Below are 14,426 nucleotides of genomic sequence, written 5' to 3' on the forward strand. Positions count from 1 at the left end.
ATGCTCCCCCTCCCTACCCCACTATGAGCCAGTCACCTTATATCAGAGAAAACATTAGGCATTTGTCTTTTGGGGAGATAATCCCAAGCTTTTAGCAGTAGAATGAGTTGGAAGGAAGGGGTAAGAAACTTTACTTTATTCTACATGTTCTCTGTATTTGAATTTTTTACAAGATGAATGCAACTATACACTATTTGTATAATAATAAAATTTAAAATATCAAAAGACACCTCTTTCCCAAGTGTCTTGTAAAGAAGCAGCCAGCACACCCAGGAGCTGTGTGCTGTTTTGAAAGCTGCTTATTTCTGCACATTGAGTTCTTGTTGATAGATTGATTAATCCATTGGGAGTGGATAGGCTAGGTTTAAACCTTACAGCTGGTCTCCACCCAGCCCTGGGAGAGACGTTTATTTATTTAAATTTGTAAATAAGAAGTATTCCAACTTGGAATACAAAGAAGGAAAAGAGGAGGTTTATTGGGCATAAGGGAGGGGAAAGGGAAAGGAAAGCTTTTACAGAAGGTCCTCAAAGGGCTCAGGAGTTTCCTTTTTTTTTCTTTACCCTCAGCCTTTTCATAAATAAATTAAGGGGTAATGAGGTAATTAGATCGTGCACCATTAGTAATGGAGGAGGAAAGAAGAGGAAAGGAAGTCCAGCTGGAATGAGGCAAGTTCAAAGATCAGTCTTAAAAGACAGATAAAATCAAATCAGCAGCCCTTCCCTAACTTAGAGTGCTTAAGGAATTAATTACCTGAAGATATCAAGGCATCACTGCTCTGGAGGAAGGTACTCCTTAGCAAATCTGTCATAGGAGGCCTGCCAGCTAAGTTAACCATTTAATTGCTCAAAGATACCCCAGGACCCACCGTGGGGAGCCCCAAGTTGTCAGTAGTGTGCCAAAGGATATAACTCATCTCCCTCAGGGTCCTAGCCAGCCATCCTATTCATTCAACAATTATTTACTGAGCTCTGACTGCCACCTGGCAGTGAGGCAGGGCTAGAAACAGAGCAAAAAGTGAATTAGATATTGTCCCTATGCTTAAGAAGTATCCATGTTGGGAGGCCAAGACCAGGCTCTTCAGCTAAGCTCTTAAGAGCTATAACTAGGCCAAGTCTACTCAATACTAGCTGCAACAAAAAAGGCCTCTTTTGTCATGTGGCTAAACAACTACAATCTGAGCATTGTATTCCTAAAAAATAAATAAGTAAAACAGTGAAAAAAAGACAAGCTTCATTTTTTTTCTTTTTTTTTTTATTGGTTGTTCAAAACATTACAAAGCTCATGACATATCATCTTTCATACATTTGATTCAAGTGGGTTATGAACTCCCATTTTTACCCCAAATACAAATTGCAGAATCATTTTTTTAATACCTTTATTATTTATACATGATTCTGAGGATCGAAACTAATGCCTCACACATGCTAGGCAAGTGCTCTACCACTGAGCTACAACCCCAGCCCCAAGCTTCATCTCCAACCACTCCAACCATTCTGAAATAACTGCACTTCTTCAAAACGGGCAGGCTTTCTCTAGCATTTGTTTTTCATGTTCAACATCCTTTTCTCCCACAGTGACCCTCCATAACCCCCATAAAGGATAACTCTTCCTCGTCTTGGTAGGTAAGGATAGGGAGGGGCCTTGCCTCTGGCTTTCCCCAATTGCAGGTTCTCACCCCATCTGAGCGCAATTATTCTGTTTATTTATCTGACTTCCATTAAACCTTGAACCCTTGAAGAAGAAGCCGTATGTATCTCCAGTCTCAGCACAGGGGCAGCTATAGCAAGTACTTAAAAGATTTATTAAACAAATGGTGATTTTAAAAAGGAATCATAAAAGCCTTACTAGCTCTCTGGCCATCTTGAAGGCTGCTCTTGGTTTGTGGCTGGGCCACATCTAAGGCATTAAGATGGTGGCCGTAAAACAGACGAAAAAGTTTCTGGAGTCGATCAACTCCAGCTTGTTATGAAAAGTGGAAAGTATGTACTGGGATACAAGCAGATTCTGAAGACAATCAGACAGGGCAAAGTGAAATTGGTCATCCTCGCTGAAAGTAAAGCGAGGAACTGGGAGACACCAGACAGAGATTAAACACAAGAGCTTATTTGTCAGAGCTGACAAATAAAGGTACATTCTCCATAGATGGAGAGAGGCAAAACAGGCTTGGGGTTTGGGACTTTTATGGGGGAGACTCAGGAATCAGAGCTGGGCGGTGAAGGGTCGGGTTGGTATGAGGGACTGGTGAGCTTTCAGAAAGGCCCTTGGGTGGGAAAGCGGACTTTTTCTTAAGATGTTAGCTGTCACTTAAGATACTATATACATTTTTCCCATTGAAAAAGGAGAGAAATGAAAGTATGAAAATAACTAACTTAAGTAACACAAGATCCAATGGGGCAATTATCAAAAAATAAATAACAATGTGCCTGTTAACAGGAAAAAGTGCTAACATCTGGTTTCAGGCAGAAGAGGGTTCAGAAAGACATGAGCCTGGGAAGATGGGGATGGAAACTGATAAAAGAAAACATTCCTGTTGGGGCATGGTGGCGCATGCCTGTAATTCCAGCAAACTGGAAGGCTGAAGCAGAAGGATCACAAGTTCCAGGCCAACCTCACCCCTAAAACATTTAGCAAGCCCCTGTGTCAAAATAGAAAATAAAAAGGGGCTGGAGATGTGGCTCAGTGGCTAAGCACGTCTGAGTTCAATCCCTGGTACCAAAAAGGAGAAGGGGAAACATTCCAGCATTTCCAGCATACAGATGGGAAAAAAAACAAGGGAGATAAGTGTTAGGTCGGTGGTGGCGACTTAGTGGCAACTTAGAATAAAGCAGCCCACGCTGGAAAAGAACATCAATCAGATGCCGGCGGAAATGCCTGTCAATCAGCCACATCTCCTGACTAATGCCTGTCAATCAGCGGGACCCCCTGGCCAATCCTGGAGTTCAGCCAACTCCCCTGACCAACTCCAAGGGGGCAAGGGACCCTAGAAACACCTTTTCCTGTCCCAAGCCCTTCCCTTCCTGCTGTAAGCCCCATAAAAGTCCAGTCCAGTCGAGCTTCCACGCGGTTTCTCCTCTGACCCTTCCCCTGTCCCCTCTGTGGGTCTGATCGAGTTCCGCCCGGGAGTGATATCTCAATAAAGCCTGTTCAGTGGCCCTTTTAAATCTGCCTCTTTGGCCGCTGCCTGCCTTGTCTGATCTGACAATAAGGGTATAGCTCAGTGGTAGAGCACTTGTATAGCATGCAGTGAGGCCCTGGATTTGATCCCCAGCACTGCAAAAAGAATAAAATATGTGTATGTACGTGTGTATGTGTGTGGTGTGTGTGTGTGTGTGTGTGTGTGTGTGTGTGAGAGAGAGAGAGAGAGAGAGAATATATATATGCAAAGCCAGGACAGGGAAAGTACATACCTGCAAAGTCCCCGATAGAGACTAAAGAAAGAATATAGGGTAAGGAAGTCCCAAAATAGAAAATTATTTCTGAATATCAACATCATGTACACTTGAGATCATGAATATGGTTGACACTGACAGTTTTTTGGATAAAAAGCAAAATAGTACCATCTAAATGATATAATTCACTTTCTTTCCTTTGCACTTTCTCCTTGAGAAAGTTGTAAATAAGTCCAAAAAAATTGTAATAATTGTTCTAATTAAGTATTCTTGAAACAGAAGAAATGAACTAAAGAGAAAACTAATTAAAACCCTAAACTGAAGCTGGACATGGGTGGGACACACCTATAATCTCAGCTACTTGGGAGGCTGAGGCAGGAGGATCAGAAATTTCAAGTCAGCCTGGGCAATTTAATAAGACCCTACCTCCCCCAAAAAATAATAAAAATAAAGCTTATCAAAACAGAAGCATTAAAAATACAGAAAATAGGGCTGGGACTGGGGCTCAGCGGTAGCGCCTTTGCCTGGCATGTATGAGGCACTGGGTTCGATTCTCAGCACCACATATGAATAAATAAAAATAAAGTTCTATCAATAACTAAAAATATATTTTAAAAAAATACAGAAAACAGGAAAATGTGAAAATTAATGTGACCTAATGGCCTAGTCATTTCTTAATTGTGAAAAGTCAGTAGTTTTTGGTACTGGGGATTGAACCCAGGAGTAATTAACAACTGAACCACATCCCCAGCCCATTTTGTGTGTGTGTGTATGTGTGTGTGTGTGTGTGTGTGTGTGTGTGTGTTGCTGGGGATTGAACTCAGGGCCTTGTGAGGAGGGAAGCACTCTACCAACTGAACTATGCCCCCAGACCCCCAGCCCTTTTTATATGTTATTTAGAGGCAAGGTCTCACTGAGTTACTTAAAGCCTTGCTAAGTTGTTGAGACTGACTATGAATCCAAGATAACTCCTGTCTCAGCCTCCCGAGCCTCTGGAATTACAGGCATGCACCACCACATCAGACAGGAGCATCAAAAGTTTGAGGGCAGCCTCAGTAACTTAGTGAGACCCTGACTCAAAATAAAAAATTAAAAAAAAAAAAAAGATTAGGGAGCTGGGGTTGTGGCTCAGTGGTAGAGCTTTCACCGAGAGGTCCTGAGTTCGATCCTCAGCACCACATTAAAAATAAATAAAATAAAGGTATTGTGTCCAACTACAACTAAAAAATAAATATTTTTAAAAAATTACTAGGGATGTAGCTCAGTGATAAAGTGCCCCTGGGTTCAATCCCAGTACCAATAAAAGAAAAGAAAAGAAAAAGAAAAAGGGGTGGGGGAGAGTTACAAAAAACTGTTGTATATAACTTTCTGTAAAATAATTAGAAAATCTAAGGAATTTTTTTCCTAGACAAAGAGAAATATACATTTTTTTTTTCTAAAAAAAGGAGATAAGGCATAAATAAACCAATAAGTATAAAACAAATTGGTTGTGTAGCCAATAAAATTCCTTGAATTTGAAAAGAAAAAAGAAAAAAACAAATTGGAAGACAGACAATGTGACACATGCCTGTACTCTCAGCAACTTGAGAGGCTGAAGCAAGAGGACTATTGGGCTGGGGATATAGCTCAGTTGGTAGAGTGTTTGCCTCGCATGCACAAGGCCTTGGGTTCAATCCCCAGCACCATAAAAAAAAAAGAAAAAAGAGGACTATCAAGTTAGAGATCAACCTGGGCAACTCAGAAAGACCCTGTCTCAAAATAAGAAATAAAACAAAGGCTAGGGTTGTGGCTCAGTTGGCAGAATGCTTGGCTGGCATGTGAGGCAATGGGTTCAATCCTTAGCACCACATAAAAATAAAATAAAGGCATTGTGTCCATCTACTAGAAAAAGTATTAAAACAAAAAAGAAAGAAATGAGCTTGGGGGGCAATCCCTATAGAGTTCCCTCTTGCCCCTATAAGAGCTCTGTCTACTTTCTTCTCACTTAAATAAATCATACTCCTTTCAAAAAAAAAAAATGTTGAGGGACTGGGGATTGTTGTGATGGTCAAAAGTTGTGACTTATGCATGGAGGGGGAGAAATAAAGAATGTCCATGCACTTCTGCCCTTTCCAATGCTTTATTCACTAAAGTCACTCAACACAATTTCACTCTATAGGTTCTTAATTAAGAAAATGACAAGCCTTAATGCTAGGCACTGCAATAGACATAATCAATTCACAGGAAACAATTCTAGGTTAATTCTAAGCACTGCAAAGCAAACACACTTAATCATGACAGGCTCATGATAGACATTCCCTCTGCATGCTAAGCTCACATGTCAGATCAAAAGTCTTAGCCTTAGACTTTAAGTCCAGCAGATGCACACTCACTCAGACCATGCTGATCAGATCAGGAACCAAGGTAGGCTACTCCTGAGATGGAGCTGATGGCTGGCTGAGGAGGCAGTCATACGGAGAAGTCCTTTTCTCACCATAGTCAAGATGCTGCTATAAAGCAGTGAGAACAACGCAGAGGATCGGGGCAGATGAGGAGAGTTGGGATGTCAGTCTAGGTCCTCATCAGGCTCTCAGGCTTGTGTGCATCAATGTTGGCTGGCTGAAGGTCTGTTCATTTGCTCCACCATTTATACTAAATTTGGGGGCTTCTGACCACCCTTTCAATCCCTATCAGCTGCTACCAGATTTTTCAGTGACATCATTCGTCCTGAGGTTAAAGCATATGGTTTTGAAGCCAGAATTAGACAGTCAGTGTAGATAGGTAAATCAAGTCTGGTTGAATTTAGAAGGCCAATTTTCAGTGAGTCTGGGAGTTAGAGACTGTCCCCTGAGGGATCTTATCCAGAACCTGTCCCTGCTCCAACCTGTTGCCAAGGTTACCTGTCCCAGGAATTTCCCCTCCCTAGAGGGAGCTATAAGGTTGTTAATGTGTCCTTGTCTATTCCATCCTGCCCTTCCCCCTTCAGCGCACCTGTCTCCTACCTTTTGGTCCTCCCACAGAGCATTCCTGGGCCTAGTCACATATGCAGAAAGGACAAAGATAAGGGGAAATAGGCAGGAGAACAAAGGAAGCCTAGGACATACAAAAAGGGCAGAACACCTGGCCTCTTGGTATCATAGCATGATACAAGCTATGGCCCCCTTCTCCCTCGGGGGAGAAATCTATGTTACCCCTTTTTAAATAAACCCGGCTTCATATGCTTTCCTCAGCATGCTTCTCTAATGTTCAAACTTCAACATGTGGGGAAGCAGGACTCATCACCGATAACTGGCGGTATCAGTCTGATGGTCCCCACCGTGATTTTTCTTGCTTTTTGCTCTTATTGGGGCAAGGGCAACACGCCACCAGAGACTTCACTCTGAGTTTGTCAGGGTGGGGAGAAGTGACTTGTTTGTGTCTGAGGGCCATACTCACTAGGTGTGCCTGATGAGACTGCAGGTTTCAAACTGGAGTTTTAAAATGGAGTTGCTCACGCTAAGGCCTAAGGCCATCCTTACAGTGATGTAGCTCAGTGGTAGAGCACCCTGGGGTTCAATTCCCAATACTGCCAAAAAAAAAAAGGCAGCAGGGGTGGGAAGTGGGGGAGCTGAAACAGAAAAAGAATCAAATCTAAAATGTTCTTCAGGGAAAACCCTCTTCAAAAATAAGAAATAAGGCTGGGTGTGATAGTACATGCCTATAATACTAGTGGCTCAGGAGGCTGAGACGAAGATCACTAGTACAAAGTCTGCCTCAGCAAGGTGCTAAGCAAGTCAGTGAGACCCTGTCTCTACATAAAATACAAAATAGGTCTGGGGATTTGAGTGCCCCTGAGTTCATTCCCTGGTACCAAAAAAAAAAAAAAAAACGGAATAAGAGGCACTAGGGATGTAGCTCAATTAGTAGAGTGCTTTCCTAGCATTTATGAGGTCCTGGGTTTTATACCGAACACCATAAAAAAATAAAATAAAAGGGTAAGGGCTGAAGATGTAGTTCTGTGGTACAGTGTTTACCTAGCATGTGCAAGGCCTTGGGTTCTGTCACCAGCTCCACTAAATAAATACATGACATTTTCAGATAAAGTTGAGGGAGTTCCTTGCCAACTATAAGAAATATTAAAGGAAATTCTCCAGGCTAAATATATAAAGTGGTCTTATATATTTTCTTTTTTAAAATTATTTTTTAGTTGTCAATGGACCTTTATTTTTAAAATTTATTTATATGCAGTGCTAAGAATCGAACCCAGTACCTCACACACGCTAGGCAAGTGCTCTACACTGAGTTACAACTCCAACCCATATATTTTCTCGATTTCTTTAAAAAAATATTTAAAGCAAAAGCACCAATATCATATTATGAAGTTTGCATATATGAAATATAAAATTATAATAGCACAAAGAACAATATTGGTAATATAAATGGAATAATGTAACAGTCTTACATTTTACAAAAAATGGTACCAAAAAATTGTACAAAATTAAATCTTTTTATTTAAGTTCTTCTTTTCCTATTTTTCTTTTAAATTTTCTAATGTTCATTAGCACAGTAGGATAATGAAGGTTGACAATAATTATTCTTTTTTTAAAAAATTATTTTTTAGGTGTAGATGGACACAACACAATATCTTTATTTTTTTTATATGGTGCTCAGGATCAAACCCAGGCCCCGCCCTTGCCAGACAGCGCTCTACCGCTGAGCCACAATCCCAGCCCCAACAATTATTCTTTTTAACAATTAATTATTGAATATTTCAAAACAGCGAGTAGAGAAGATTTTCAGTGTTGCCAACACAAACAAATGATAAATGTCTAATGTGACATGCCAATTACTCTGAGCTGGTCATTACACATTCTATACATGCATTGAAATACTACAATGTACTGGGTGGGATGGTGCACACCTGTGATCCCAGCTACTCAGGAGGCTGAGCAGGAGTACCACACGTTAAAGGCCAGCCTCAGTAACTTAATGAAGCCCTAAGCAACTTAGTCAGATCCTGTCTCAAAATAAAAAAGGACTGGGGATGTAGCTCAGTGGTAAAATGCCTCTGGATTTAATCCCTAGTACCAAAAAATAAAAATTTAAAAAAGAAATACTACACTGTACCCCATAAATATATACACATACTATGTGTCAATTTAAAATATATATCCATACATATATGCAAAAAAAAAAATTTTTTTAAAGAGAGAGCGAGAGGGGGGAGAGAGAGAGAGAGAGAGAGAAGTTTATTATTTATTTTTTAGTTATCGGCGGACACAACATCTTTGTTTTGTATGTGGTGCTGAGGATTGAACCCGGGCCACACGCATGCCAGGCGAGCGCGCTACCACTTGAGCCACATCCCCAGCCCCTCATATATGCCAAAATTAAATATTAGAAGGTATATACATTGAAAATTCCTGACAGCAATTATTTTTTTGTACTGAGGATTTAATCTAGGGGTGCTTGATCATTGAGCTACATCCCCACCCTTTTTATCTTTCATTTTGAGACAGAGTCTCACCAAGTTGCTGAGAATCTCACTCAATTAATGAAGCTGGCCTCCAATTTGCAATGCTCCTTCCTTAGCCTCCTGAGCCACTGGGATTACTGGAGTGCACTACTGCGCCTGGCTGAAACAGCAGATGTTAAGTGTTCTCAGCATAAAAAATAAATAAATAAAATAAATAAGTATGTGAGGTAATTCATATTTAATTAACTCAATTTAGCCATTCCACAATACACAGATATTTCAAAACATCATGTTTTTGTTTGCTTGCTTGCTTTCTCCTTTTTTTTTTCCTTCAGTGCTAGAGACCTAGCACATGGTAGGCAAGTGTTGTACAGCTGAGGTACATCCCTAGTCCTTCAAAGCGTCATATTGTTCACCATAAATATATGAAATTTCTATCAATTAAAAATAAAAGTACTAGAAGAAATTTTAGGAAAATTTTCTTTTTGTGTATGTGTGCATTCCTGGGAATTAAACTGGAGAAAGGAATACTCTACCACTGAGATACATATCCAACCCTTTTTCTTTTTTTTTTTTTTTTTGGTATAGGGGATGTATCCCAGGGGCACTTAACCACTAAGCCACATCCCCACCCAGCCCCAGTACCCCCACCCCCATTTAAAAAAAATAGCTTTTAGTTGTAAATAATACCTTTATTTTATTTATTTTTACATGGTACTAAGAATTGAACCCAGTACCTCACAAGTGCTAGGCAAGCACTTTACCACTGAGCTACAAGCCCATCCCCATCCCCTGCCCTTTTTATTTTTTATTTTGAGACAGGATCTTGCTGAATTGCTTAGGGCTTTGCTCAATTGCTGAGACTGGTTTTAAACTTGCAATCTTCCTGTCTCAGCCTCCCAAATTGCTGGTATTACAGGTGTGAACCCTTACACCTAGTTAAAAGCCAGCCCTTTTTAAATTTTTAATTTACTTTTTATTTTTACTTTTTTGATACCAGGGATTAAACTCAGGAGAACTCAACCATTGAGCCACATCCTCAGCCCTATTAGCCCTATTTTGTATTTTATTAGAGAACAGGGTCTGAGTTGCTTAGTGCCTCACTTTTGCTGAGGCTGGCTTTGAACTAGTGATCCTCCTGTCTCAGCCTCCTGAGTCTCTGGGATTACAGGCTGCACCACCCCTCTTTTTCTTTTTGAGACTGGGTCTCACTAAATTGATGAGGATCTCATTAAATTGTTGGGACTTGGGGCTGGGGTTGTAGCTTAGCAGTGGAGTGCTCGCCTAGCACTTGCAAGGCCCTGGGTTCGATCCTCAGCACCACATAAAAATAAGTAAATAAAATAAAGACATTGTGTCCAACTACACCTAAAAAATAAATATTAAAAAAAAAAAATTGCTGTGACTGACCTCAAACTTGAAATCCTTCTTCTTTAGCTTCCTGAGTCACTGGGATTGTATGTATGCACCACCACACCTGGTTTAGGAAAGCATTTCTGAAAACTTGAGTGAGAGAAACCTTCCAAAACACGGCAAATCTTTGAAAGAAATGATGAGTAAAATTTAACAACAAAATTATATTGTCAGCCAGGCGTGGTGGGACATGCCTGTAATCTCAGCGGCCCTATGTGGCTGAGGCTGGAGGATCCCAAGTTCAAAGGCAATCTGAGCAAAACTGAGGTGCTAAGCAACTCAGTGAGACCTTGTCTCTAAATAAAATATGAAACAGGGCTGAGACTAAGGCTCAGTGGTCGAGTGCCCCTAAATTCAATCCCTAGTACCCCCAATAAATAAATAAATAAATAAATAAATAGATGATTACAAAAAAAATTTATAATATATATATAAAAAACAAAGTTTTACTATACTTACCATACAAAAAAGCTTCTATAAACTGCTGTGAAAAAAGATAATCCAAGAGAGAAGGGAGCAAGGGAAATGAATGGGCAATTCCAAAAACAGGAAATCCAAATGGTCAATCAACATGGAAAACTGCTTTCAAGTGTTTACTACCCAGGAAAATTCCAATTAAAGAAATAACAAAGTAGCATTTTATTCCCATCATACGAAGAATGATAACTGATGTTAATAAGAATCTTCATAGAGAAAGTATAATTGGTGTCATAATCAGTATTAAGAAAAATATGGGAAAATGGGCACTCTCATTCCTTGGTATTAGAAGGGTAAATAATAATTTAAATAACAATCCTTTTGGAAAAGACTGATAATATTAACTAAAACTTAAAACATATGGACCTTTTGACTCTGCATTCACATTCTGAGAAATCTATCCTACAATCCCTGAATTAGTGAAAGAATGGTTATGGAAGTATCCTTTGTATTTAAAAAAAAAGCACAAACAAGCTAAAGACCCTCAGTACAGAGTATATGTATGAATCATTTGGAATTCTTCCACACAGGAGATTTGTCTCTTATCTCTCATTTACTTGTTCAATTATTTATAGAATCCATTATGTATATGAAAATATGAAATATTACATAGCTTGTAGACAAAATAAAGTCTTTATTTTGTTATTAGGAGTGGTATATACATTATTTTATTTTAGGTGAAAAAACAATTTATATGTACAGTTTTGACTAATACTTGTAAAAACACAAACACACATAAAATCCTGTATTCAAACTCTCAAGAGCTAAAGCTGGAACATTTTCAGCAACAAGATAAATAAGTACTGGGGGCTGCAGTTATGGCTCAGTGGTAGAGTGCTTGCCAGCATGTGTGAGGCACTGAGTTCAATCCTCAGCACCACATAAAAATAAATAAATAAAATAAAGGTATTTTTAAAAAGTTTTAAAAAACTATAAATAAGTATTAGATTATAACCCAAAGTATAGGTAATAAAAATCCATGAGTCCACACTGATTAAAATAAAAAATTGAGGCTATAGCTCAGTTGGTTGAGTGCTTGCCTTGCATGCACAAGGCCCTGGGTTCGATCCCCAGCACCAAAAATAAATAAATTAAAATTGAAATTAAAAATTAAATGGCCTGGCATGGTTGCACACACCTATAATCCCAGCTACTCAAGAGGCTGAGGCAGGAGAATGGAAAATTCAAGGCTAGCCTAGACAATTTAAGGAGATCCTCACTCAAACTAAAAAGGGCAGTGGTAGAGGTCTTGACTAGCATATGTAAAGGCCTGTGTTCAATCCCTACCACTGCCCCCCAAAAAATAAATAAATAATTGAACAAGTAAATGAGAGAAAAAAGACAAATTTCCTGTGTGGAAGAATTCCAAATGATTCATGCAGATATTCTGCCTTTCAAGGAACATGAGTTTCCAATATGAGGCTCTCTGTGGTGACTCTTTGCCAGGGTGGGGAGGACACAGGGCACTGGGGACTGAACCCAGTGGAGCTTTACCACTGAGTTACATCCCCAGTCTTTTTGAAAATTTTTTATTTTGAGACAGGGTCACATTAAGTTTCTAAGTGTTTCACTAAGTGTTTCTGATGACCTCAAACTTGCGATCCTCCTGCCTCAGCATCTTGAGTCTGAGATTTTAGGCATGCCCCACCACACCCAGTTCTATGTAGTGACTTCTAAAGTATATAGTGTGAGACAGGAGCAATGGTGAATGCCTGAAAGCCCAGAGACTCAGGAGGCTGAAACAGGAGAATTGCAGTTTTGAGGCCCTTACTAATTTAGTAAGACTCTGTCTCAAAATAAAAAGGACCATGCATGTAGTGGTAAAGTATCCCTGGGTCCATCCCCAGTACCATAAAAAAATAAAGAAAGAGTATAGCATTAATGGGTGTGAGTAACTTTACAGAGAAGAAACCTGACAAACACTAGCTAACATCAACAGTGATTAATCATTGCTATAGTTTCATCTTTGAGTGTTCTCAAAAATTTCTTAGGCTAAAATCTTGGTTCCAAATCTATGGCATTACTGGATGTTGGAGCTAGTGGAAGGAAGTTAGATCATTTGGATTATGTCCTTGAAGGAGATACCGGGACCCATGAGCTTTCCTGGCTCTCTCAATTTGTTTCCTACCTGCATAGGGAGAAAAGGCCTCCTCCAACATATACTCTTGACATCATGTACTGTAATGTCATAGGCCTAAAGCCAACAGGTCTAACTAATCATGTACCGGAACCTCTGAAACCGGAGGCAAAACAAACCTTTCCTTCTTTTAAGGTGATTCTCTCAAGTATTTTATCACAGTAATACAACACTAACTAACAGAATCGTGTAGACAGTACGAACCCTTGATATGAAATAATTAAAACAGAACTTTACCTCTGTGGTCTTCCTCTCAAAAAGTCCATAATCAGGTGAGTTGTGGTGACACTTGCCTATGATCCAGCTACTCTGGAGGTGTAAGCAAGAGGATTGAAAGTTCAAGGCTGGTCTGGGCAATTTATTGAGATTCTGTTGTAAAGGTCGGGTGAACGTCGGAGGAAAAGTCCACCAAGAGACTGTCTCATGCAACAGCAAAGGGTTTTTTGGGGGTCCAGCATGCTGGGGCTCAGAGCTCACTTCGGAGGAGTAAAGAGCAAAGATCCCCGAGAACAGCTTGAGCAGAGCTTATATACATTCTTTGAAAAGGGCAGGGACTTCACATACAGCATAACAAATCACCTCATGCCGCGGGAAAATCAAACAACTCTAAAACATGATTAGCACATTCACTGGCGGGAACAAGTTAGGTAGGCGTGATTGGTCAGTACAAAAGGGGTATTCATTTGAACTGATTGGTTTAAGCCAAGAGGGGTGTATGTGCTGAACTACATGGTTTCCCAACAAGTTATCAACTACCATAAACTACTGGGAGGGTTATCTGTCATCCCAGGTATTTCCCTGTCTCATGCTGATTGGTGGCTGCTAGGGGGCTGCTATGGATCCCCACCTAGCCTGACTGAGTCAGGGACACCTGGCGCAGCAGATCTCTCTGTTATTTGTGGATAAATAACTTAGCAGGGTGGGAATGTGCCTAGGAGTGCTCTGTGGGTTTTTCCAAGGACAAAGGCCATGTCCCTTCCTTGGAAAGCTTTGCTCTGAGATAGAGGCTGGTTTTTCACTGTCTCAAAATAAAAGATTAATGTAGTTCAATGATAAAGTGCTCCTGTGTTCAATCCCCAGTACCCGCCTCACCCCCCCACACACAAAAAAAAATCTAAAAGAAATAAACAGGGAATGTAGCTCATTGTTAAAGCATCCAGTGATCAATTCCACTACCAAAATCAACCATCCATAATTCCATTCCAATCATGAGAAAAACCTCAGACAAAACCTAAGAGGGGTATTCCACAAAATATCTCACAAGTACTCCTCACAATTATAAAGATTAAACCAGGCACGGTGAAGCACTACCGTAATCGGAGGCTTGCAAATTCAAGCCACTCTGGGCAATTTAGGAGACCCTGTTTCAAAATAAAAATAAAAAGGTGGGGGCTGTAGTCGGAGCTCAGTGGTAGAGGGCTTGCCTACTATGTGTGAGGCACTGGGTTGAATCCTCAACACCACATAAAAATAAATAAATAAAACAAAGGCATAAAATAATATTGTACAAAATTTTAAAAATAAAAAATAAAAGAGGATCCAGGTGTGGTGGCTCACTCCTTTAATCCAAGGAGG

This window comes from Marmota monax, unplaced genomic scaffold (assembly GCF_021218885.2).
Source record: "Marmota monax isolate L192 unplaced genomic scaffold, Marmota_monax_Labrador192_F-V1.1 WCK01_AAM20220418_F8-fsc00253, whole genome shotgun sequence".
NCBI lineage: Eukaryota > Metazoa > Chordata > Mammalia > Rodentia > Sciuridae > Marmota > Marmota monax.